Source organism: Takifugu flavidus, chromosome 9 (genome assembly GCF_003711565.1).
Source record: "Takifugu flavidus isolate HTHZ2018 chromosome 9, ASM371156v2, whole genome shotgun sequence".
NCBI classification, from domain to species: Eukaryota; Metazoa; Chordata; class Actinopteri; order Tetraodontiformes; family Tetraodontidae; genus Takifugu; species Takifugu flavidus.
The window spans coordinates 15,583,547-15,607,852 of NC_079528.1; the positions used below are offsets into that span (position 1 = coordinate 15,583,547).

The 24,306-nt window shown below is 43.1% G+C and overlaps 3 long non-coding RNA genes across 3 annotated transcripts; 1 reads left to right on the forward strand and 2 right to left on the reverse strand.

Annotated features, from left to right (window-relative positions):
* Positions 1–11,680: 11,680 nt before the first annotated feature.
* On the reverse strand, positions 11,681–12,647 carry LOC130531854 (uncharacterized). Its single transcript, XR_008952222.1, has 2 exons — positions 12,330–12,647; positions 11,681–12,257 (listed from the first exon to the last, which is right to left on the reverse strand). It is a non-coding gene; the product is annotated as an uncharacterized LOC130531854 (long non-coding RNA).
* A 7,293-nt stretch (positions 12,648–19,940) lies between these two features.
* LOC130531849 (uncharacterized) lies at positions 19,941–21,079 on the reverse strand. Its single transcript, XR_008952215.1, has 2 exons — positions 20,668–21,079; positions 19,941–20,174 (listed from the first exon to the last, which is right to left on the reverse strand). It is a non-coding gene; the product is annotated as an uncharacterized LOC130531849 (long non-coding RNA).
* Positions 21,080–22,020: 941 nt separating this feature from the next.
* Positions 22,021–23,958, forward strand: LOC130531851 (uncharacterized). The gene is made up of 2 exons (XR_008952218.1): positions 22,021–23,204; positions 23,280–23,958. It is a non-coding gene; the product is annotated as an uncharacterized LOC130531851 (long non-coding RNA).
* Positions 23,959–24,306: the final 348 nt, after the last annotated feature.

Below are 24,306 nucleotides of genomic sequence, written 5' to 3' on the forward strand. Positions count from 1 at the left end.
TGGAAGTACTTTTATTTTTAAAGACTTTGGGACTGGAGTTGGAAGGTATGGTGATCTAAAAACCACCATTCAAGAACAGATAAATAAGGCTCTTTGTGTATTTTTTTGCTCAAACATAGCAAGTTTAAGACACATCTGCCTATTTTATACACTTTTAACAGCATGAGCGTCAACCCAGCTGTCAAAATTTTTAGGCCAACTTTCCCACCACAATAAAAACATTTTTTTTCCATGAATCATGTGCCTTTTTAAAGTTGCTTCTACTCTGTCAAGTTTGCCTGGGCCCGCTTTACCTTTTTGCAGCTCAGCCTCAAAATGACCCCTCAATGAGTGCGGGATGCACTCGGCCACAGTAAAAAGCTTAAACATAAACCCATGTTGGTATTTTTTTTATTAAACACTCCTTAAGATATTCTCACCACACAAGACTCACCATAGAGTTTCTGGAACACCAATGGGGTATTTTCCTGGGTCACATCTGCAGGGGTCATTTTGATACTACTCGGGTAACTGATTAAAGCTTTTCATTAAGTCTTGTATTATGTTGAGTTTCTACCTTCGAAGATACAATGTGAAGCTTCTTCATGACCTAATCTTTCAAAAACAGAGGCCTTGAGATTGTGTGCTGTCATAAAATGTAAAATACCTTTTTTTTCTTAATCAAGGCCTGAAAATAATTTCTCCATGTCTGTCTAAAGTTTTGCAGGTGTTCCTCAAAACCAGATTTCAGCACTATCTCAGCGACTTTTTATCTTTAGAACTGTTAGGAACGGCAGACAAACACTGAACCCCAAAAGGCAGAGACACACATAACAGAATTATTACACTTGCTTCGTATGGAAGAGGATACAATCTTCTCCCGAGACTCTCCCATGTGCTCCCTCCATGTGGTCAGGTATAGAGTTAGCACCGGGATGAAAACACAAGTCTCTGGGTTGAAGTTCTCCAAAACGAAGATATTAGTCTCCACTCTCCACGTCCTGATACTGGCCCAGATGAACCAGAGACCTAAGGGGAAGCAATTTAGACTCTTTCAATTGGTACAGCAACAGTTCACCCATATCATGTGGAAAGAGATAACCAGAGTATCCTTCCATACAATGATCTGCTAGAGACCATTTCTCAGCCAAGGACTCTAAAGGTTGCTTCTGGGTATGGCTCAGAAATATTAGACTTCTCCACAGAGCCAGGGCATACGCACCCCAAATCATAGTATCTTCTTTAGTGTTGGATCGCAATGCTCTCACGTGTGTCACTGCCGATCCGTGTGTTCTCTGAATTAAGACTTCAAGAAGAAAAATGCCAATTTCAAAATGTATTTAGCAAATAGAACCAGTTCAAGATACAAATATTACAGAGCTCCGGGCCGGTTCAAAACCCTACAATAACAAAGTCAGTTGTCAGGGCATTAAATCTGACAACCTAACGATCCCTTGACCCAGTCTTTTACAGAAATACATAGGCAAATTATTGATACTAATTCGGTCCAATGTTGTCTTCTGATTGGATGACCTTGTCTTCTTCTTCCAGTTCCATTGGATGCTGGCACAGTTCTTGTTCTCCATTGTTTCCCAGATAGCCAGGTCAAAGTTCATATTTTTCTTGCAGAGGAACTTAGTATTGAAGAGAATTCTTATATCTTGTTAGCATCTTTTATCTTGTTAGCATGTGTTATACTATATGTTTTTGTTTTCTGTTACAGTTAGTTTAGAAGTTAGGGATAGTATATAATCTTTAGTAGGAATAAACAGAAGCAAGTCAGTTGACCCTTCTGTGGCGGGGCCCAGACGGGGCTCAGTATATCTCCTCTCTAAATCGACAACGCCACCCCAGGAATTCCACCTGGAGAATTATTATCAAGGCCGCACAAGTGTTTTCTAATGAGGATAAGAGACTGGTCCAATGTGCAAAATTAATACTTTTATTTCCGGATATCCGCTAACAACAATTGCTAAAATACTCTCACACACCCATTCACACGCACTCAACGTGCAGATATTAAATTCATATTCAAGATTTATCAATTGTCTTTAAAACACCTGCACCCCACAGGGTAGGCTCGGCACCACTTAGAAAATAACAGAAAACGTACACAATAATAGAACCCAAATAAACATACAAAAATAATCCACACAGCACACAAATAACACAATTAATCAAATCCAAATAACATGCAAAAATAACCCACACGAGCAAAAAGCACACTTAGTCAAACCCAAATAACATGCAAAATAACCCACACAAACAATGATCACAAATCAACCCCAAATAAACAAAATAACCCCCGCAACAAAACGTTAAACCAAAATAAAGGCAATCCTAGTCCTCCTAGAGGCGCAGTTCACTCACACACTCGCACTTTAGATTGGACCCCACATGATGATACCTCGCAGAGGTAGACAGGGGTGACAGTCGGGAGCATACACGATAAACGCGATGCGGAGGGCAAAACAGCAGCCGGCCAACAGCAACGGGAGGAAAGCGCACTAGAGCTGGCACCTGTAACAATTTCGTCAGGTAAGGGAAAGAAATCTCTAAAATGGAGACGCACACCGAGCCACCACAGCGCTCCCGCTAGCAGGGCCAAACAGCCGACGAACCAAAGACACCCACGGCTCCCCAGCTCTGATGACAGCAGACCCAGGTGCGCATGGGATAGCACAGCCCGACCGCACAGCAATCAAATGAGGAGGACCAAGTAAACTGTGGCGTGGCACCCAAAAGCTCGACAACATGAAAGGGCAGCCAGTGCAGCACAGTCTCCTTTTAAGGGGAACGCCACAGCTGCAACTGCCTGAGCAATTAAGGTGATGGGCAGCGCATGAACTCCATGCTGCCACACTTCCTTGACATAGATGTTGTTTCGACAGTTGGAGCCAGGAGGAGACAGTCAGACAGAAAGTGGTAGACCCCCATCGTAAAATGTGACAGCATAGTTTACTGGTGTTGATAAGTTCCTTGGCAGGAATATGACCTCTGACCTGACCATCTGGGAAAGATAATGGAGAAGGAGGACTGCACCAACATCAAAGGAGGCTGGAAGAAGAAGATGAGGTCATCCAAGAAGAAGGACTGGATTGGACTGAATTAGCATCAATAATTTACATATGTGTTTCTATAAAAGACTCGGTCAAGGGATAGTTAGGTTGTCAGACTTCATGCCCTGACAATTGACTCTGTTGTTTGTAGGGTTATGAACTGGCCCAGAGCTCTGTTGTATTTGTATCTTGAATTGGTTCTATTGTTAAATACACTTTGAAATTGGCATTATTCTTCTTGAAGTCTTCATTCAAAGAACACGCGGATTGGCAGTGACACACGAGAGGTATTGCAATCTGCAACAACAGTATCAACACCACTAAACTATGCTGTCCAGTTTTACACTTATGCCCGACTGTCTCTCCTGATTACAATTATCTAAACAACAGTCATGTCAAGGGAGGGTCAACTGACTACTTATCTTTACTACACTTGCTAGGAGGGGTGAACTGACTGTTTATCATTTTTACTCTTGCTAAAGATTATACTATCCCTAACTTCTAGACTAACTGTAACAGAAAACAGAAACATATACAAAAAAGCAAACACAATTCTTTTCATTATAAAAACAAAAACTTTCACCAAAGTCGAGTCTTTTCCTGTAATTTCATTCTGACATGGTGAGTTGTGTCTCATTTTCGAAAGAAGTTTGATTTTGATTAAAAGAAAAAAAATCATTTCACAGTTTTTATAGCCATCTGTGTGTTTGTTTGTATGTGTGTGCATGTGTGTGATCTCACTACCTAGTGGATGGGAAACCTATCATAAAACATTCATCCTCATCTGTCCCAAAAAGGAATCTGGATAAAGAATACCCCTCCCTTTTTGATATGTTATGACTTTAATGGCCCAGGATCATAAATGACATCCTCCACTAGGGTCATCAATTGTTTTTTGAGAGAAGGTGTAGACTTATACTCTATAAAGAAATAAAGTCTCCTTTCATACCATCATCTTCTAGAGGCCAAAAGGTTGTCCCTGCTATTCTTAAATTAACTTGATGTTATGACCCACTGCATTGATGTGGCCAGTAAAGGTTTCTACTTCTTTCTTTTTTATCCACATATGATTAAATTTAGAATAAAATTTAAAAAAAAAAAATTGAAATTAAAATTCTTCTTCTGACCTACAAGGTCCTTAGAGGCCTAGCTCCATCCTACCTTGAGGAGCTAGTGATGCCTTATAATCCCAATAGACCGCTCCATTCTCAGAATGCTGGTTTACTTGTGTTCCCCAGAGTCTCTAAAGGTAGAATGGGAGGCCAAGAATTTAGCTACCAGTTCCCCCCTGCTCCTTTTAAGATTAGACTTCAAACTTTCTTTTTTGAAAATGCTTATTGTAATTCTGTAGTTGCTTCAGCCAGGTTGTTTGAAGGGGAGATCCCACCAACTTCTGTCACACTACACAATACACACATTTCACAGACAGGACCGGTAAACCAGACCATAATGATACATTCAACTCATTGCTTACTTACTTTCCAAATCAAACGTGTAACACTGCTTCTTCTTAAGAAGCTATGTTAAACAGGACTCTTTTCTTAAGAAAAATGATAGTTCTCTGTAATATGTGCAGCTGTGTGTACTGATTTTGTGTATTTATTGTAAAATGCACCATCCACCTCTTGCTCCTCTTTACGTGCCTGCTGAGAGCTTTAAAATTATTTCCATTGTGGAATGAATAAAGGATTATTTCATCTTGTGGTAAAAGGTGGAAGTACATGTTTCATCTTTTGATCGTATGTGTGTACGACTGCATGTCTGCCTTCTCCTGGCTTTACCTTTGAGAATAATTTTGGTTCCCTTGCCCTTTGTATGTCGACTAATTAGCTAAAACAATTAATGCTGCTAAATGATTATACATACCCTCATGCATGCACAGGCACACATGTATTCCACACATTTTCTATTACCAATTATTAATGTTTCTGTGTTTTTACATTTTAAAAGTGGTGTTTTTGTCCGGTCTTAGAGGTTGGCACATTTTTGTGCCAATCATTAGTCAGATATTTTTTCTAACATCATCTGATATTTTTCATATTTTACAACTCCTTGTATGCATATAGTGCACATACAATATAATATAAACAGGATGTGCATAATATTTAGAAAGAACTGCAATTGACTTTAAAACCTTTATTCTTATTCTGTCTTTTCTTTGGATATCAGTCCAGTCAGACAGAAATTGACCTCAGCGCATTGTCAATGAGCCTTGGAGAGGCACAAAAAAACAGAAAAGTCCATATAGTATGTCAGAATTTAAAGTGGCAATTCATTTTGCTTCAAGGGTGAATTTGCTGTCTTTTCTCTCTGTATCTCTCCCTCGTACTCTATTTTTCCTTCCTCCATGGCAGCTATTTGCATAATAAATGCAGGTCATTAGCTCAGAGGGGCAGCGTTGTAGTGTTCCATCAGTCTGCAGCACCTTTGATGCTGGACCTGCTGCTAGAGGAAAGCTACATAACACAGAGGTGGGAAAGACAAATAATACATTTCATGGAGTGAATGAGAGGATAAAAAGACAAAATAATGACTAAATTGTAGTCACTGTCCAACCTCAGTGCTCTGTCATGCCTGACTATTTTTTTGCACAGTTATTTTGCGTGTTAAATGGGGAATTATTGTTGAAAATAAATATCTAAATAAGTAAAACAAAGGATGGATACATTCATAGAGATGAATAAAGAATAAAAAAACGCAAACTTATTAAATAAGATTCCTGAGTTGTCTTGATCAGGTTGTCATTGAGTTTACAGTATTACTGTACCGTTGTGAAAATTCTCCCGATTGTGGAACTGACACACAGGAGACTCAGATGACTTGTGTTGAAATTAAGTTTACCGATCAGGAGAAGTGACACCAACACAGCAACAGTTCATGCCTGCAGTGCCATCATCAATTCTGATACACATTCATACCGAGAAGATTATAAAACAAATGGAAGGTCACTGGCTAGCGTCAACCATACATGGTACCAGCCAGTCTGTCTTTCATTATCCCAAACAGAAGATGCTAACCTTGGACCCAACAGAATCATCTAGCCTGTTTGTCTCTGGGAAGAATGGAAAACAAGATCTGGTTGATGAGAGCTCAGAAGCTCCTTCAGGACCCTAAATGAGAGTAAAGGTCTGCATGACAATTTAGAACTTAGAGAGAAGGAGTAATTTTCCTTCACATGTACTTTCCTTGAAATGCTACTTAGAACATTTTAAAATCATATAATCATATATATATATATATATATATATATATATAAATTGATTTTTTAATAAATAAAAATTGGGACCGTTGGTAATGACCTTTATTAGTACACGGGCAAACAGGAACTCAGGCAGACAAGGAAACACAGGAAACAGTCCGTTCTTCAGGCTCAGGGCCCACACGAAGTCTATGGGTTTCAGGCTTGGGGATTGGGTTGAGCAGAGCCAGAATGCGGAACCAAGGGGGAGGAAGAGAACGCTCGGAACTGTACAGTTCCGTTTACAGCGGGCAGGAGTGACAGAAAGGGGCTTACAGAAGATGAGGCCGACGACACAGCAGAGCAGACTGGGGATGAGCAGCAGCAAAGTCGGGACCAGGTGAGCAGACAGGAACCAGAAATGCTGAGGAAGAAGTCGTGGTCAGGGACGGAAGGCTGGTGAGTTTACCGGGAGACAAGCAGTGCAGGCAGGTCAGAGGCAAACAGGTTCGGCAACAGGAGGTCAGGCACGTAAGAAGTGCTGGAGAGTCTTGCATGGAAACGCAGAAGAACAATCTGGCAAAGAGTGAGAGTGCATCTACGGTTATGGAGTATGAATGACACTCAGTTTTTTTTTTCTTACAGCAATTCAGATTCATTTGATTGAGAAGTGATTGTCTATCCCTTCCTGAGTAAAGGAACTGCATGAGGAATGTGTTTTAGTAAAGGTTTCCTCAACAGAAGCAAAATAAGTGTCGCTGTACATTATAGCCAGAAGTACTCACTGATTAAAGCTTGAAATTAAACATGTCATGGACATTGCTGTGAAGTTACTTTTCTGAAGTGCAAACATTTGAATCACTGCCAATTCAAAGGCTTTTGGGAGCAATCAGAGACAGGTTTTGCTGATCTGCTACTGCTGTCATGCAGCTTAGCACAGGTGCCAAAGTGAAGTTTTTTTTTTATTTAGTTATTTTTTTAAATCTGAGGAAAGAAATGAGACTTCGGGACAGGACAATATGTAAAGTGACAGTTAATGTCTTTGTGACCTAGCACTCCTTGTTGACCTGAATACTTACCGGTAGTGCCTGCAAGGGACAAGAAAAAAAACTGAGAAACTGACTGTTTAGTAAATAATTCAGACCTATTTTTCTATAATGCTGAGTCATGTGTTGCCTTTATATGTATTTGGAATTTAAATTTTAACTTTTAATTGGAGTAATCATATTTAAAAAAAAACTTATTGCTGAAAGAATAAAAATCAAGGTAATTAATTTAATTAAATTAATCAGGATTAAAATTTATAAATTAGTTAAAACCAACCAGAAAGTCCTACCCTTATTTTTTGTAATACCACTGAGGGGAATGCTTCAGCAACATCAATAAAGAGGTAGAAATCTCCATATCATCATTGTTTAGACACCATTTTATTTCTGTTAATGTGTGCCATTGCAAGTGTGTTTGAGTTTAATTGAATTGGAGGTAAAGGCCATGGGATCCCCAAGTGGTGCAAACTCTAAATGTAGCCTCTTTCATGAGAAACTGAAGTGAAATCTCTAAAGAGATACTTTGGCAAGAAGGCAACTTTAAATTTGACATTCCTATGAGAGTTCAAAAGGAACCACAGTAGAGCAAATGTGCACCCCCCAATGAGACAGACTAAGCTTCAGAAATATAGAACTGCGAGTAATGAAAAGGGACTTAATCTAATTGGATTTCTGATGTTCAGAGAGCAGTGTAGGTGTCCTTGGTTCTGCGTTACCCACTCGCAGAGCCACACTGAGGTCACAACATATAGAGACACACACACACAGGATCACAGTTTGTCTTTCATGTATCAGTCTTTTAATCAAATGTCTTTTTGTAAATGTCTTAACAAATATCTCAATGCACATCTTCACACCAAGTTTAATAGCAAGAAGCAATGCTATTGTCATTACATGTTGACAGTGGCAGCAGTCCAGCACTGCCATGGGTAGCGGTCACCTGTTGCACTAATGCTACATGATAAATGGTGACAGTCAAATACAAAAATTATACATTAATGAGAAATTCCAAGTCACACCACTGTGGAACATAGGGAGGTCCATAAATGCACCAGGACATCCAGGGTTGCAGATCAACATGTGATTTCAGAATTGGATCATCTGACCGGTAAATCCTATCAGCACTCCTTGGCCCCCAGGAGACACTCCTAAGCCACGGGTGGATGAATTTGGGGACAGCGGAAGCTAATCAATCAATCAATCAATTTTTATTTATATAGCGTCTTTTACAATCAAAATTGTTTCAAGGCGCTTTACAGAATCCCACGGCCTAACCCCAAACAAGCAACAGTGGCAAGGAAAAACTCCCCTTTAATAGGAAGAAACCTTGAGCAGGACCAGGCTCATGTAGGGGGACCCTCCTGGTGATGGTCGGCTGGGTAGCGAGAGGGGAGAAGGGGGGAGGAGAGATAGAGGATAGAATAGGTAGGAGAGGAGAGGTAGAGGAGAGGTGAGGTAGAGGAGAGAGTAGGCATAGATCATAGAGAATACATACAGAAATACATTATATTAAGTAAATTATGCTGCTGCTAAGGTTGCCTTCATCATATACCATCTAATGAAGAGGGCATACCTGTGTTGTGAATCTGGTAGACACAATCGCCGACTTGAATCTTCTTCCAGCAGTTTTGTAAGAAGCTACACAAAGCTATTGGCACGGAGGCATTTAGTTGTGATGCAGCACAGAGGCTGATTTGCCAGCTGGACTACGTATGTAGTGTTGTCCATGTACTGTCAGAGCCAAACTGGTTGTGTGACTTTGCTATGTTTTGTGACATAAAGGAGCATCTGGTGAGGGACAGGATGGTGTCAAAAGTACGGAAAATCATGGACAATCCCTCCCACCCCCTCCATAACACAGTGGACAAATTGAGAAGCAGCTTCATCAACAGACACCTGCAGCCTTGCTACTCTAAGAAACGGTACAGGAAGTTGTTCCTGCTGTCTGCCATTAGACTCTATAATTCATCCTTTTCTGTCAGAGCTGTTCTCTCTTGACTTATGCATCAGCTCAGGTGCCCTCCAACCCATTCAATTACATTAACAGTTTAATAATATTCTCATTCTTATTTTTATGTTTATGTTCTAATCTTATTTCTATATTATTTTATACAAATTCAAGATTCAAGATGTAATAATCCATCCCCGTAGGGAAATTGAATTGTAGTAGCAGCCTGGATTAATAATGTGGAATAATATAACTGTAGTGTAGGTTTTGTATTTACAATGTATAGAAATGGAATTAATAAAATACAAATAAGATTAGAACGTTATAAACATATAGATAGCATATATATATATATATATATATATATATATATATATATATATATATACACAATATCATATATACATGTTATGAGCATTATAAGCATATATACATAAATATAGAATGAAATTGAAACAAAATTACAACATAAACATTAAACAACTATTGTTATTGAATGGGTTAGGATGTATTATAGAGTCTGATGGCGGATGGCAGGAATGACTTCCTGTACCGTTCCTTAGAGCAGCGAGGCTGCAGGAGTCTGGTGCTGAAGCTGCTTCTCAGTTTGTCCACTGTGTTATGGAAGGGGTGGGAGGGATTGTCCATGACTGTCCGCAATTTTAACACCATCCTGTCCCTCACCACCTTGTCCAAGTTTGCGAGTTTACAGCCAACAACACACCCTGCCTTTTTAATAAGTTTGTTAAGTTTGTTGGCATCCTTTGCTTTAATGCCTGCTCCCCAGCACACTACAGCAAAGAAGATGGTACTAGCCATGACAGACTGATAGAACATGTGGAGCATCCTGCTGCAAACACTGAAGGACCTGAGTCTCCTGAGGAAGTAGAGTCTGCTCATGGCCTTCTTGTAGACAGCATCGGTGTTTGTGGACCACTCTAGTTTATTGTCCAGCTGAACACCCAGGAACCTTGTTAGATCCATTATATTAAAGTTATCTCTTATTTGCTTTTACCTTGTTATATTCTTTATTCTTGTTATATTGTTTCTCATTACTTAATGTTTCTTATTATTTGCTAATGCTTAATGTTCATGTTGCTTGATATGTCAACTCGAACTCCTCTGGTCAAGGGCGACAGAAATGCAGCTGCTGTGGGGAAATGACATTGACTGGAGATAGAGCTGCAGGGCATGACACAGGAGCTGTTCTTTTAATCTGTCTGATATGGAAGAATGTGCTGTGTGCAAGCTAAGCTAATCAAATCAGTGAAGACCTACGTATAATCTCACCATTATGATTTACAGTCTTTTGCTTTGTATGGGACCTGCTATCTTGTGTTTCCCCCCTCCCTTAGACACATTTGAATTCTGTGTAACTAGGGACCTCCTAATTACAATAAAAGAAGGATGGCGGGAGGTGTGCATCAGAACGTGTTGGAGATCTGTAACTGAGCACATCTCTCCGTTCTCCTTGCAAGTAAAATTCAAAATTGTTGTCTTTGCCTCATGTGTTTTTCTCATGTTTCAGGTCGTTTGAAGTTCTCCTTGCAAGTAAAATTCAGAACTGTTGTCTTTGCCTCATTTGTTTTTCTCATGTTTCAGGTCGTTTGAACCATAACAAACCTGTAAGTTGGGACTATTTCCACATCTTTCCCACTAATGCAGACTGGTGAGGGTGGGGACTTGCTTTTACTGAAATCCACCACCATTTCCTTTGTCTTGGGCACATTGAGCTGCAGGTGGTTCTCCCTGCTCCACCTAACAAAACACTCCACAAGGTCCCTGTGTTCATCCTCTTGTCCATTCTCCACACAGCCGACTATGGCTGTGTCGTCCGAGTACTTCTGGAGGGGACATGTCTCAGAGTGGTACTGGAAGTCAGCTGTGTAGGTGGTGAACAGAAAGGGGGGCAGCACAGTTCCTTGGGGAGCCCCTGTGTTGCTCATCAGGGGGTCAGACACACAGCTCCAATTAATAGTTCCAGCCGTGCATGCAGCGTCTCATTTTCTCCATCTTTGTTCTTCAACTCCAAATCATTCTTTATATTTAAAATAGTGCTAACTTCTGCCTCCTTGTATGCATTGTGGGTACAGCTTTCTGCTTTTGCTTAAGAAGGCAGGAGAGATGGTCCTCAAAAGGAGAATTTACCCATCAAGGAGCAGGTGTCTCATATGAAGAGAATCACCTATGTGTTGGAATTTTTTTTACATACTCTTTATACAGTGATCCCTCGCTATATCGCGTTTCATCTTTCACGGCTTCGCTGCTTCACGGATTTTTTTGCTTAGCAACCATGGTGAGAATGGCCACTGAACTTCAGCGCATGGCACAAGAATGGGACCCTTTTGTGGCGGGGCCCCGACGGGGCTCGGTATATCTCTTTTCCAAGTCGACAACGCCACCCCAGGAATTCCACCTGGAGAATTATCAAGGCCGCACAAGTGTTTCTAACGAGGATAAGAGACTGGCCCAATGTGCAAAATTAATACCTTTATTTCCGGATATCCGCTAACAACAATTGCTAAAATACTCTCACACACCCATTCACACACACTCAACGTGCAGATATTAAATTCATGCACCCCACAGGGTAGGATCGGCACCACTTAGAAAATAACAGAAAACGTACACAATAATAGAACCCAAATAAACATACAAAAATAACCCACACAGCACACAAATAACACAATTAATCAAATCCAAATAACATGCAAAAATAATCCACACGAGCAAAAAGCACACTTAGTCAAACCCAAATAAACATGCAAAATAACCCACACAAACAATAATCACAAATCAACCCCAAATAAACATGCAAAATAACCCCCGCAACAAAACCCAAAATAAAGGCAATCCTAGTCCTCCTAGAGGCGCAGTTCACTCACACACTCGCACTTTAGATTGGACCCCACACGATGATACCTCGCAGAGGTAGACAGGAGTGACAGTCGGGAGCATACGCGATAAACGCGATGCGGAGGGCAAAACAGCAGCCGGCCAATGGCAACGGGAGGAAAGCGCACTAGAGCCGGCACCTGTAACAATTTCTGTTGAGAGAAAGCAATTTTAGGTTGCTGACAATTCCCCATATGGTGAGGCTAAAAGCAGCCGCTACGTACCGTCAGGTAAGGGAAAGAAATCTCTAAAATGGAGACGCACACCGAGCCACCACAGCGTTCCCCCTAGCAGGGCCAAACAGCCGACGAACCAAAGACACCCACGGCTCCCCAGCTCTGATGACAGCAGACCCGGGCGCGCATGGGATAGCACAGCAATCAAATGAGGAGGACCAAGTAAACTGTGGCGTGGCACCCAAAAGCTCGACAACAAGAGCAGCCAGTGCAGCGCAGTCTCCTTTTAAGGGGAACGCCACAGCTGCAACTGCGCGAACAATTAAGGTGATCGGCAGCTCATGAACTCCATGCTGCCACACTTTGATGAGTCGTTCATTGCAGTTCTCAAATATAATCGAAGGTGGCATATCCGTTTATAAAAATCTTCTTGCTCAGAAAAAGAAAGAGCGCCAACAACTACCCATAACAATGGGCCAGATTCACGAAACGTTCTTACGAACAAATTTGTTCTTAAGTCCCACTTACGAACATTTTACGAAGATTGTGGCATTCACCAATTTCTTCTTATCCTGGATTTATGCGTAGGTAAGAACAAATCCTACGAACACTCAGGAGTACTCTTACGCACATTTGGTTGCGTTTTCTTCTCTTGTGCAGTTCAATAAATTATACTCCTAGAAACTCTGGGAACCACGAGTAGACCAGCATTCTGAGAGCGGAGCGGTCTATTGGGCTGGTAAGGTGTCACTAGCTCCTCCAGGTAGGATGGAGCTAGGCCTCCGAGGACCTCTGAGGTCAGAAGAAGGGTTTTAAAAATATTCTAAATTTAACGGGCAGCCAATGAAGAGACGCCAGTACATGAGTCATGTGATCTCTTTTGTCAATACCTGTCAGAACTCTGGCTGCAGCATTTTGGATCAGCTGGAGGCTTCTTAAAGAGTTGTTTGGACACCCTGATAATGAAGAATTACAATAGTCCAGCCTGGAAGTAACAAATGCATGGACTAATTTTTCAGCATCATGCCGCGTCAGTAGCTTCCTGATCTTTCTGATTTTTCTCAAGTGAAAAAAGGCACTTCTAGAGATTTCTAGAGATAATTTGTGAGTTGAAAGAGAGATTTTGGTCAAAAGTTACTCCTAGATTCCTCACAGAGAGACTAGATGTTAATGAGATACCATCTAGAGTGATCATGTGATCTAAACTATCCCTGTGAGGTTCAGGACCAAACACCATGACCTCAGTTTTTCCTGAGTTAAAGAGGATGAAATTTGAAGACATCCAGGACTTTATGTCTTTAAGACAGGTCTAAAGCTTCACTAACTTCCCTGTCTCCTCTGGTTTCATGGATCAATATAGCTGAGTGTCATCAGCATAACAATGAAAATTTATCCCATGCTGCCAAATAATGTTCCCAAAGGGAAGCATGTACAATGTGAAGAGGATTGGTCCAAGTACAGAACCTTGAAGAACTCCGTGGCTAACCCTACTGTATGAGGAGGGAACACCATGGACATGGGCAAACTGGTATCTATCAGATAAATACGATCTAAACCAGTCTAGTGCTGTCCCTTTAATGCCAATCAGATGTTCCAGTCTCTGCAACAGGATGCTCTGATCAACTGTATCAAAAGCAGCACCGAGGTCCAGCAGAACCAGCATAGAGACCAGTCCATGATCTGAAGCTATAAGAAGATCATTAGTAACTTTAAGAAGTGCTGTTTCTGTGCTGTGGTGAGCTGTAAAGCCTGACGGAAACATCTCAAACAGGCTGTTTCTCTGCAGGTGCTCCAGTAACTGAGTCACCACAACCTTCTCTAGAATTTTAGAGATAAAAGGAAGGTTGGATATTGGTGTAAATTGCTAATACATCAGGATCCAGTGATGTTTTTTTAAGCAACGGCTTAATCACTGCCACCTTGTAGGACCGGGGTACATAACCTGTCACTAAAGAACCATTGATCTGGTCCAGGATAGAACTGCCTATCAATGGTAAAACATCCTTCAACAGGTGTGTTGGGATGGGATCTAAAAGACAAGTGGTGGTCTTGGATTTCTGAATTAGCGATGACGCCTCAGAAAAATATATAGGACTGAAAGAGTTTAAGGGCTCATTGGAGAACCTGTATGTTCCCACAGTCAGCACATCTGGTGATGGTTCAGTTGTAGGGGTGGCCTGGTTAGCTTTTTCTCTGATGGCTAGAACTTTATCAGTGAAGAAGCTCATGAAGTCTTCACCACTAAGGGAAGAAGGGATACGTGGATCTAAAACACTGTGACTCTTGGTTAATTTGGCCACAGTGCTGAAAAGAAACCTGGGGTTGCTCTTATTTTCCTCAATTAAAGAAGAAAAATAAGCTGTTCTAGCCTTACGGAGGGCCTTTTTGTAAACTAATAGACAGTCTTTCCAGGCTAAATGGTAGCTATCTATTTTACAGGAATACCACTTTCTTTCTAGTCTGCGCACTTTCTGCTTGAGTGTCCTGATATGAGAATTATACCACGGGGCACACCACCTCTGATTTACTATTTTCTTTTTCAGGGGGGCAACAGAATCAAGTGATTCTCAATGAGGCTGCTGCACCTTCAGCAATAGAGTCAACCTCAGCAGGACTAAGATTATAATGATTGATCCCTGGGGAAACACAGTGGTCCTGGGATTAGCACAGGGATCGCTTCCTTAAACTTAGCTACAGCATTATCTGACAGACATCTGCTATAGTCAGACTGTGCTCTGAGCATAGAGGAATCCTTAATCATAAATGTAAAAGTGATCAAAGAATGGTCTGACAGGAGTGGGTTCTGAGGGAACACTGACACATGTTCTACCTCAACACCATAAATCAGGACATTGTCATTTATAAAGTCTACATGGATATTAAAGTCTCCAATGATAATGACTTTGTCTGTTCTGAGGACTAAGTCAGATAAGAAATCAGAACTCAGATAGGAACTCTGAATGTGGCCCAGCAGGGGGCCAATATACAACTACAAACAAAAGTGGCTTTTCTGTCTTCCAGTTCAGATGGGTGATGCCAAGAGTCAGGCATTAAAATGAACTGGAACCATGTTTTGGTCTTGGACTAATTATAACTTGGAGTGATAGATTGCTGCCACTCCCCCTCCTCGACCAGTAACATGAGGAATATGATAATTAAGATGGGTAGGAGGAGTACATTCATTTAAGCTAACATATTCCTCCTCCTGAAGCCAGGTCTCCGTAAGACAAATTAAATCAATGTGATGATCCGCTATCAGGTCGTGCACTAACAGGGATTTACACAAAATAGATCTAATATTTAACAGTCCACATTTAATTGTGATATTAGTTTCTCCAACTTGTGCTTTGGTTTTAATTTTAATAAGATTATGGTGATTGACTGCTCCCCTGCTCTGTGCTTGGTGAACTTTTAACCGTGGATAAGGGACTACCTCTATAGTGTTAAGTATGTTATTGTTGGTGGATGAGGGTTCTATGGAAGCAGCCGAGAGGTGGGTAAGACTACAACTCTGCATCCTGGTCTGGACCCTGGTTTGTCAGGTCACTTTGGGTCTAATAAAATTAGCCAAGTTACTAGAAATGAGAGAGGCACCATCCCGTGTGGGGTGGACACCTCTCCTGATCAGACCAGGTTTTCCCAAAACTCTTCCAATTGTCTATAAAGAACACCTGGTTTTTGGGGCACCACCGTGACAGCCAGCGACGACATGCGACTAAATATTTCATCGCTGGCCAGATTGGGGAGGGGACCAGAGAATGCTATGGAGTCCAACATCATTTTAGCATACTTGCACACTGACTCTCTTAATTTGGTGAATTTTTGGAGTATACATATTCCTGGGGCATTCTCTCCAGGACCCCTAATAAGTCAATCTTTATCTTTATTTATATAGCATCTTTTACAATCAAAATTGTTTCAAGGCGCTTTCCAGAATCCCAGGGCCTAACCCCCAACAAGCAACAGTGGCAAAGAAAAACTCCCCTTTAACAGGAAGAAACCTTGAGCAGGACCAGGCTCATGTAGGGGGAACCCTCCTGCTGATGGCCGGCTGGGTAGAGAGAGGAGAGGGGGGAGGACAGGTAGATGATAGAATGGAGAGGAGAGGAGAGGTACAGAGCACAGAAACACATACAAAAATACACTTTTTATGCAAGGCTATGGCGCTTCATTCATCGCAGTAGTAGAACCATAACCTGGTGTTGAAGATGTTTTTCCAATGATTGAAGTCGCCAATCCAAATAGTGGTGTAGGACTTCAACCCCCCACCATGGTGGTCTACAGGACCTGGACACCAGAGGATTGGAATAAAGCTTGTGCTGAGATTCCTAAGCCTGACGCAGATGTCAAAGGTTATATAGAGGGAATAAATGAGTTAATGAGAAGTTTCTACACTAATGGGGCAGAAACACAACAAGTCACGATGACTGTCTTAGGCCCTAAATCAGGGGTGGGCATCGAGGGCCGTATCCAAGCCAGACTTTCAGATAAACACTTTCACCTGGGGTTTCATTTACCTTGGTGTGTTACACTCTGCTCCAGCCCATGGACTCAGTACTTTTCCACTGCCCTGCTCACACTGCACCCTCTGATTACCACACCTGCTCTCAGTCACTGATCACACACCTGCTCTCACTCATCAATCAGCTCACCTACCAGTATATATTCTCCAGCCTCACACTCACTCAGTGCCAGATTGTTCTCTGCTATGCATGACCTTCCAGCGTTTACCTGCCTGTTTTCCCGGAATCGACCCTGCCTGTGTACGACCTGCCTGTTCTGCCTGACCCCCAGTAAATTAACTCTGTTTTCTGTTTTGACCACGAGCTCAGCCAGTCTCCCCCTGGATTGTTTGCCTGATTCTGCCTGCCTCCCGTTTACTGAACTTTTGCCTGCCTCGACCAAGTCCACTGCCCCGCCCTCGAACTGTTCTTTGTTTGCCAGATTACAGTTAATAAACCTGTTAACTGCTCATCAGTTCATTGCCTGTTTTGTACTGCACTTGGGTCCATACCATACCCGTCACATGGTGAAAGCATTTCCTGCCTGATAGGATGCAAATCCTGGTTTGAATTCAACCTTTAAGGAATGGATTTGACCTCCTCTGATGGGCAAGTCCAATCCACGAAGGCTGGAAACCAGCCAGGTTTTATAAAAGATAAACCACTTTCACCAAGGTAAATGGAACCACAGGTAAAAAGTATTTACCTGTAGGACAGAAAGTCTGGCTTGTATACGGCCCTAGAGGACTGGATTTGCCCACCCCTGCCCTAAATGGTCAACAGTCAGAGGAAATTGGACTCCCATAGATCAGGCAACTGGACGGCCATGTGCCCGTGATATCAGAACTGAAATTGATAATGTATTTGGGAGAATGAGAGGTAAATTCACACATAGGAAGGTGCAGGCAGAGAAAAAAATAACCAGATGAAGAATATTCTCATAGAATGAAAGGTTTTCCATCAGAAGTTGCATTCTGTTCTGATAATGACAATGGGCCATATCAACAGCAACTGAAAATAGCACTCCATAATGGTACACGTATGCCATGCATGCAGAAAGGAAATATTTCTAGAAGATGAAGTTAAAGGATGTTACCATGAACAAAGAGGAAGAGGTCACGGCAGAGGCTGTGGCAGAGGAAGAGGTCAAGGAGGACAGAGTAGAGATGACGGTTGTCATTACCGTATTTTCACGACTATAAGGCGCACCTAAAACAGAGATTTTCTCAAAAATCGACGGTGCAACTTATAATATGGAGGGCCTTCTGTGTGGACTGAGTTCCAAAATCTGTGCGCCTTTGGTGGGTGCCCTACAGTAAATGCTCTGCCAATCGATTAGCGGCACACCTACACGTAAGGATCCCCTAAAATGGCGCCGGTCAAACGAGACGCGTATGAATGAGGCTTACTTTAAACTGCAGGCCATCGAATATGCGGCTGAAAATGGCAATCGAGCAATCATAGTGTTTTCGCTTTATGAGGCGGCAGCATCTCTCCATACGCGCAAGGACAACTGTTGCGCAGCGGCTGCCCGTGGATTACCAGGAGAGGGTGGCCATCTTCCGCACCTACTGCAGCGACAAGATAACCGCGCCCAGCCACATCACCAACATGGATGAGATCCCCCTGACTTTTAACATCCCTTTGACTCACAAAGTGGGGAAAAAGGGACCGGCACGGTGGCGATACGCACAACGGGGCACGAGAAGTCATCGTTCACAGTGGTTCTCGGCTGCCACGGAAACGGACAGAGCGCTGGATGACGGATGGCGAACACTCTTTCACAAAGACTATGAGGCAGCGGCGGGCAAGTTAAGAAAGAAATATTGTTTAGTAATAGATTCCTTCACCAGGTGGATTGAACATTTCCCTACAGCAAAAGCAGATGCAGTAACAGTAGCAAAAGTAGTTTCAGAATGCACCTAATAATACGGTGTGCCTTGTGTATGTTTTAAATACAGAAATAGCACCCATAACTGAGACTTCGCCTTTTAATACAGTGCGCCTTATGGTTGTGAAAATACGGTATTGTCGCAAGCCAGGTCAATGGGCAAGAGATTGCAGGGAAAGGAAGGGGGATGAGGAAAGACAGAAGAGAGAGTAAGGGGGAGGATAAGTCTCATCCATGGGACATATGACTAGATGATAATCGATTAGGATGTGACTTAATCTCTCAGTTGAGGATTGCATTGTTACCAGGGAAGAAAGGACAAATTAAAATCCAGCGCATGACTACAGAAGTAAACGTGTTGGAAGGCCTGGATGAGCCAGTACCCTATTGGACCTTAGATGTCGTAGAAAATGCTGGTCCAGCAAGTTTTGTGAGATTTATTGTTACAGAACAGTTAAGGAGGCCAGGACCCAGATGCAGAGTACAAACAGAAAGGTTCTTTATTGACAAATTATCCAAAAAAAATTATCAAACCAAGTAACAACAAAAACTCTGAGAAAGTGACAACAGAAAAGGCGAACGAAAAATCACCATCGAAATGGGAAAAACCGTCGAGCAAAGAAACAACTGAAAGAGGTGACTAAGCACCAAACGAAAGAATAAACGAGGCGAAGGGCTAGTAATCGCGGGGAGCTGGAGTGGAGTTCAAAAACACAAGCAACAATCGGGCACCGGAGGCAAAGAGGGGAGGGCTTAAGTAGGCGCTGATTTAGGCGTAACGAGCTGCAGGTGCGCTGGAGGCTCAGCGCTTTTCAGAGATCGGCCCGCCCCTGGATGCCGTTCCTGCAGGTAGGGGAGGAGGTGAGAAGTCCGAGTGCCGACCAGAAACCGAACCACAACATTTATAAAAGATAAAACATGTCAGCTTGTGTTAGACACAACCAAATGGCACGATCCACATAGACTGCAAGTAACCATGCGATATGGTGGACCGCTAGATCTAAAGTACAATCAGAAGTTTGCTCAGCTGCCAAAGACAGTTACGGGCATGGCACAAGATGTCTATGTTCATGAAGAAACTGCAGTGATAACGGTAAGCTGCCTGCCATCATTGGCTACAGCTTTGTATCACGTTCCAGGCTCATGTGGCGGGGAGGAGAGAGGTGGGACGGTCAACGACAACGCCACCTGGGGAATTTCACCCCAGGAATTAACCGGAAAACAGGCACGCGCAGATAAGGTTCGGTTCCAGAGGCAGAGACAGGATTGAGGGTTAGGCACTACAATTTTATTAAATCCAACTCAACACAAAAATAACTCGGCTGTACAAAAGTCAAACAAAAGGGGGTGGACAGGGCTGGGGCCCCACCGGCAGGTAAAATGCAATTAGGGGAGATAACCAAACTAAAAACACCCGTGCTACTGCAAACAAAACTACACACGAGGGGTGAGGAAAACGCCCTCCACCAGGGGTTGGGTACCCACCGTGGCCCGCAGCACCTGTCCACAAAGAAAAGAAAACAATTAAATTTCCAGCGGTAACAATTGACGCGACGAGCACACACACCTCACACAGACAGGCAAATAAATTGTGACCAACAAGAACACCACATCAAACAAGAAACGAACAGAACAAAACCTAAAAGAGTAAATGCCAGTTGATACGATTTACACACACTGTTAAGAATCTGAAAATGAAAGCAATAGCTCCGTGGTCGCCTCGGCGGCACCACTACGTCTCAGCGCCGTCCCCCGAGCGAAGGGGGGCGAGAGAGAGAGAGCGCGAGAGCGAACAGGAGAGAGTCCCGAAAGCAGGACTGAGCCAAAGCAGCAGTGGGTCCAGTAAGCGAGGTAATCTACTCCATGAGGGGTTCCCGCTGGGGCATCGCGACCCACTGACACCAGCCGGCAGCCAACTGCCCAGTGCCAACTAGCGCGCACGCCCTTACGGCAAAGCGCTCTGGACGGAAGGATGGTGGGAGGAAGCACCAACCTTCTTGGCGCTGCCAGACAGCATGCTCATTCTGGGACAGGTTCAGTTGGTCAAACAGCCCAGATAAGCTGCAACCACGCTACACCTTCGTCGAAGGGGGAAATCAACTAAAGCCAGCTGGAGGCAGTGCCTTATATAAACCTTTTTCTCCCCACCCACCAATTAAGGCACTACCTCCATATGGCACCTGTTCGGAGGGCAGGCCACGCCCTGCCACACTCAGTTACACATATATCAGTATCTAAGTCAAAGGATGGGACATGGAGGCAATTAGGATGTCAAGCAAGAATGTGGTCAGCCTTGAGTGATTGGAAACAGGAGGGTCCAGATAGATAGTACAACCCCAGAGTGTGGAAGGTCACTTTGAAACAAAAGAGTGGCTTTCACTCCCTCGCAACATCTCAGTGTCGAGCATGAACAAGCATGAGGTTTGATTTTGCTAACAGAAAAAGAGAAAGAGAAGCTAAGTTCACTCTCTCCTAAATTGTGGTCAGAAAAACCTGCAGATATAGGAAGAAATATGTATAGATGGGCAGCTATTGTGAGCCATGGGCCTTGCCATTTCTCAACAGGAGAGATGGCGAAGTACAATCTTTTGATTGTACAAGTCAATCTTACTCATAAATTAAAATTTTGTTTAGCATGTCCAATTTGTTTGAAGCATAGTCCTCAGGGAGGTATTAAGCCACAGAAAGAAACTCGAACTTAGTCCCTGTGTAGGAAAGAAATATTGTTTAGTAATAGATTCCTTCACCAGGTGGATTGAACATTTCCCTACAGCAAAAGCAGATGCAGTAGCAGTAGCAAAAGCGCTATATACAGAAATAATGCCTATATTTGGAATTCCAAAAGTCATCTGTAGTGACAATGCATCACATTTTATGAATGAAATAATTGACAGGGTATGACAATTATTTAACATTACTTTAAAGAATCAATGCTCATATCATCCAGAGAGTGCAGACCTCATAGCGAGTGCAAATGGCACAATTAAGTCAAGGTTAAGATGATGCATGGATGAAACAGGAAAATCATGGATTTATTGTCTAGATTTAGTGAAATTGTGGATGCATATCACACTACTTGCAACCACAGGACTGTCACTATTTGAAATGATGTATGGAAGACCTTACGTCTTACCTCCATTGCAACAAAAGACATGAGATGATGAAGTACAAATGACAGTTGCAGATTACATGAGAAAAATGCTGCAAGCAAAAAATGTTCAAAGAATGAATAATCTGCCAGATATGCCTTTGCCTCCCCAGGAAGAAGATAACAGCACTGATGTTGGAGACTACGTGTGGGTGAAGCTCATTCAAAGAGCCAAGTGGAGTGACCCACGCTGGGAAGGTCCGTTCCAGATCCTGTTGAAACACCTACAGCGATGCGCATATCAGAATGACCCTCGTGGGTACATCTTTCTCACTGTAATAAAACAACGAACACTTCCAGGTGATAACAATGGAGCAGTGACGGTTTGTCTGTAAACGACTCACGGCCTGTATAGGTCCAGCAACGGCTGAACCCCGTCAGAACATGAGAAGGAGGAGAAGAAAAAAAAAGGAATGAAATGGTTGTGGCGAGTGCTATGGTGGCGGGACTTGTGAGTTTCGGCCTTTGGAACTTCCAACAGGAGGCAGGTAATCAGGGACAGAATATTACTTCAGAGCTACAAAGCCAACATGCACGTACAAAACGTATTGTAGTCAACCACTTCCATGAACTAACCATTAACATTCATGGTTACATCCCAGTAGAGAATCATCACACACTTACAACTTTAATACATGGGTGGCGCTATGCTAACTTCACAAGGCACACCAGGACAGAATTGTACTTATTTGATCAACAATGGTTGGTGGCTTTGTGGACACAACACATATGATGACCTACCAGCAAACTGATCAGGAGTTGGCGCCCCAATCCACCTCAATGATCAGTCATAATTATGCTGCCAAAACTAGAACCATTCCACAGTCACATCAGAGGAGAGACTTAAATATAGATTTCAAACCACATGACTCAGTGTGGGGAACAGATGTACCGCAAGAGTTTAAACACTGGACAGAAGGAGAAAAGGTTGCTATGAGTCTGTTCCCTTGGGTAGGTGTGGCAAAGAACACCTTGAGATTAGTAACGGTTGATGACAGACTGAAAGTGTTTAGTAATTTGACAAAGGTTGCTCTTACAGGAGTTGAAGAAGAACCGACTGGGCTGAGATTAATGACTATGCAGAATAGGATGGCCTTAAATCTATTACAGCATCTAGAGGAGGAGTTTGTGCAATGGTAGATTACTGTTGCATATGTGGCAGGGCGTGGCCTGCCCTTCGAAACAGGTGCCATATGGAGGTAGTGCCTTAATTGGTGGGTGGGGAGAAAAGGTTTATATAAGGCACTGCCTCCAGCTGGCTTTAGTTGTTTTCCCCCTTCGACGGGACGGCGGGGTTGCGGCTTATCTGGGCGGTTCGACCAACAGAAACTGTTTTACAACGCTTTGCCATAAGGGCACGCGCGCTAGTCTGCACTGGGCAGGTAAGGCGCAGCAATGCGCATCACTGACTTCCCCCAATCAGTTGATAAACGTTAATGGGGCTGTTCTTGCTACAGTTGGCTGCCGGCTGGCGTCAGTGGGTCACGTTGCCCCAGCGGGAATCCTTCACGGAGTGGTGGCGCCACCAAACACAGTCGGCACGGACTTCCTCGCGTACTGGACCCACTGCTGCTTTGGCTCAGTCCCGCTTTCGGGACTCTCTCCTGTTCGCTCTCGCACTCTCTCTCTCTCGCCCCCCTTCGCTCGGGGGACGGCGCTGAGACGTAGTGGTGCCGCCGAGGCGACCACGGAGCTATTGCTTTCATTTTAGATTCTTAACAGTGTGTAAATTGTATCAACTGGCATTTACTCTTTTAGGTTTTGTTCTGTTCGTTTCTTGTTTGATGTGGTGTTCTTGTTGGTCACAATTTATTTGCCTGTCTGTGTGAGGCGTGTGTGCATGTGTGCTCGTCGCGTCAATTGTTACCGCTGGAAATTTAATTGTTCTCTTTTCTGTGGACAGGTGCTGCGGGCCACGGCGGGGACCCAACCACTGGTGGAGGGCATTTTCCTCACCCCTCGTGTGTAGTTTTGTTTGCAGTAGCACGGGTGTTTTTAGTTTGGTTATCTCCCCTAATTGCGTTTTACCTGCCGGTGGGGCCCCAGCCCTGTCCACCCCTTTTGTTTGACTTTTGTACAGCCGAGTTATTTTTGTGTTGAGTTGGATTTAATAAAATTGTAGTGCCTAACCCTCAATCCTGTCTCTGCCTCTGGAACAGAACCTTATCTGCGCGTGCCTGTTTTCCGGTTAATTCCTGGGGTGAAATTCCCCAGGTGGCGTTGTCGTTAACCGTTCCACCTCTCTCCACCCCGCCACACATATTTATCCCAGAAAATGATGCAGATGGCCACGTGATTGCGCATTGAAGAATCTGACCAAATTACAGAAAGCAAAGATTTACAACAGCAGTCCCCCATTAGACTGGTTTACTAGCATGATTTTAAGATGGAGGGAACTGTGGTTCAAGATAGGGTCAGTAATAGGCATAGTACTGATATTAGCCATATTAGCTAGTTGTGTCGTACCTCTTGTTCAGGGTTGCA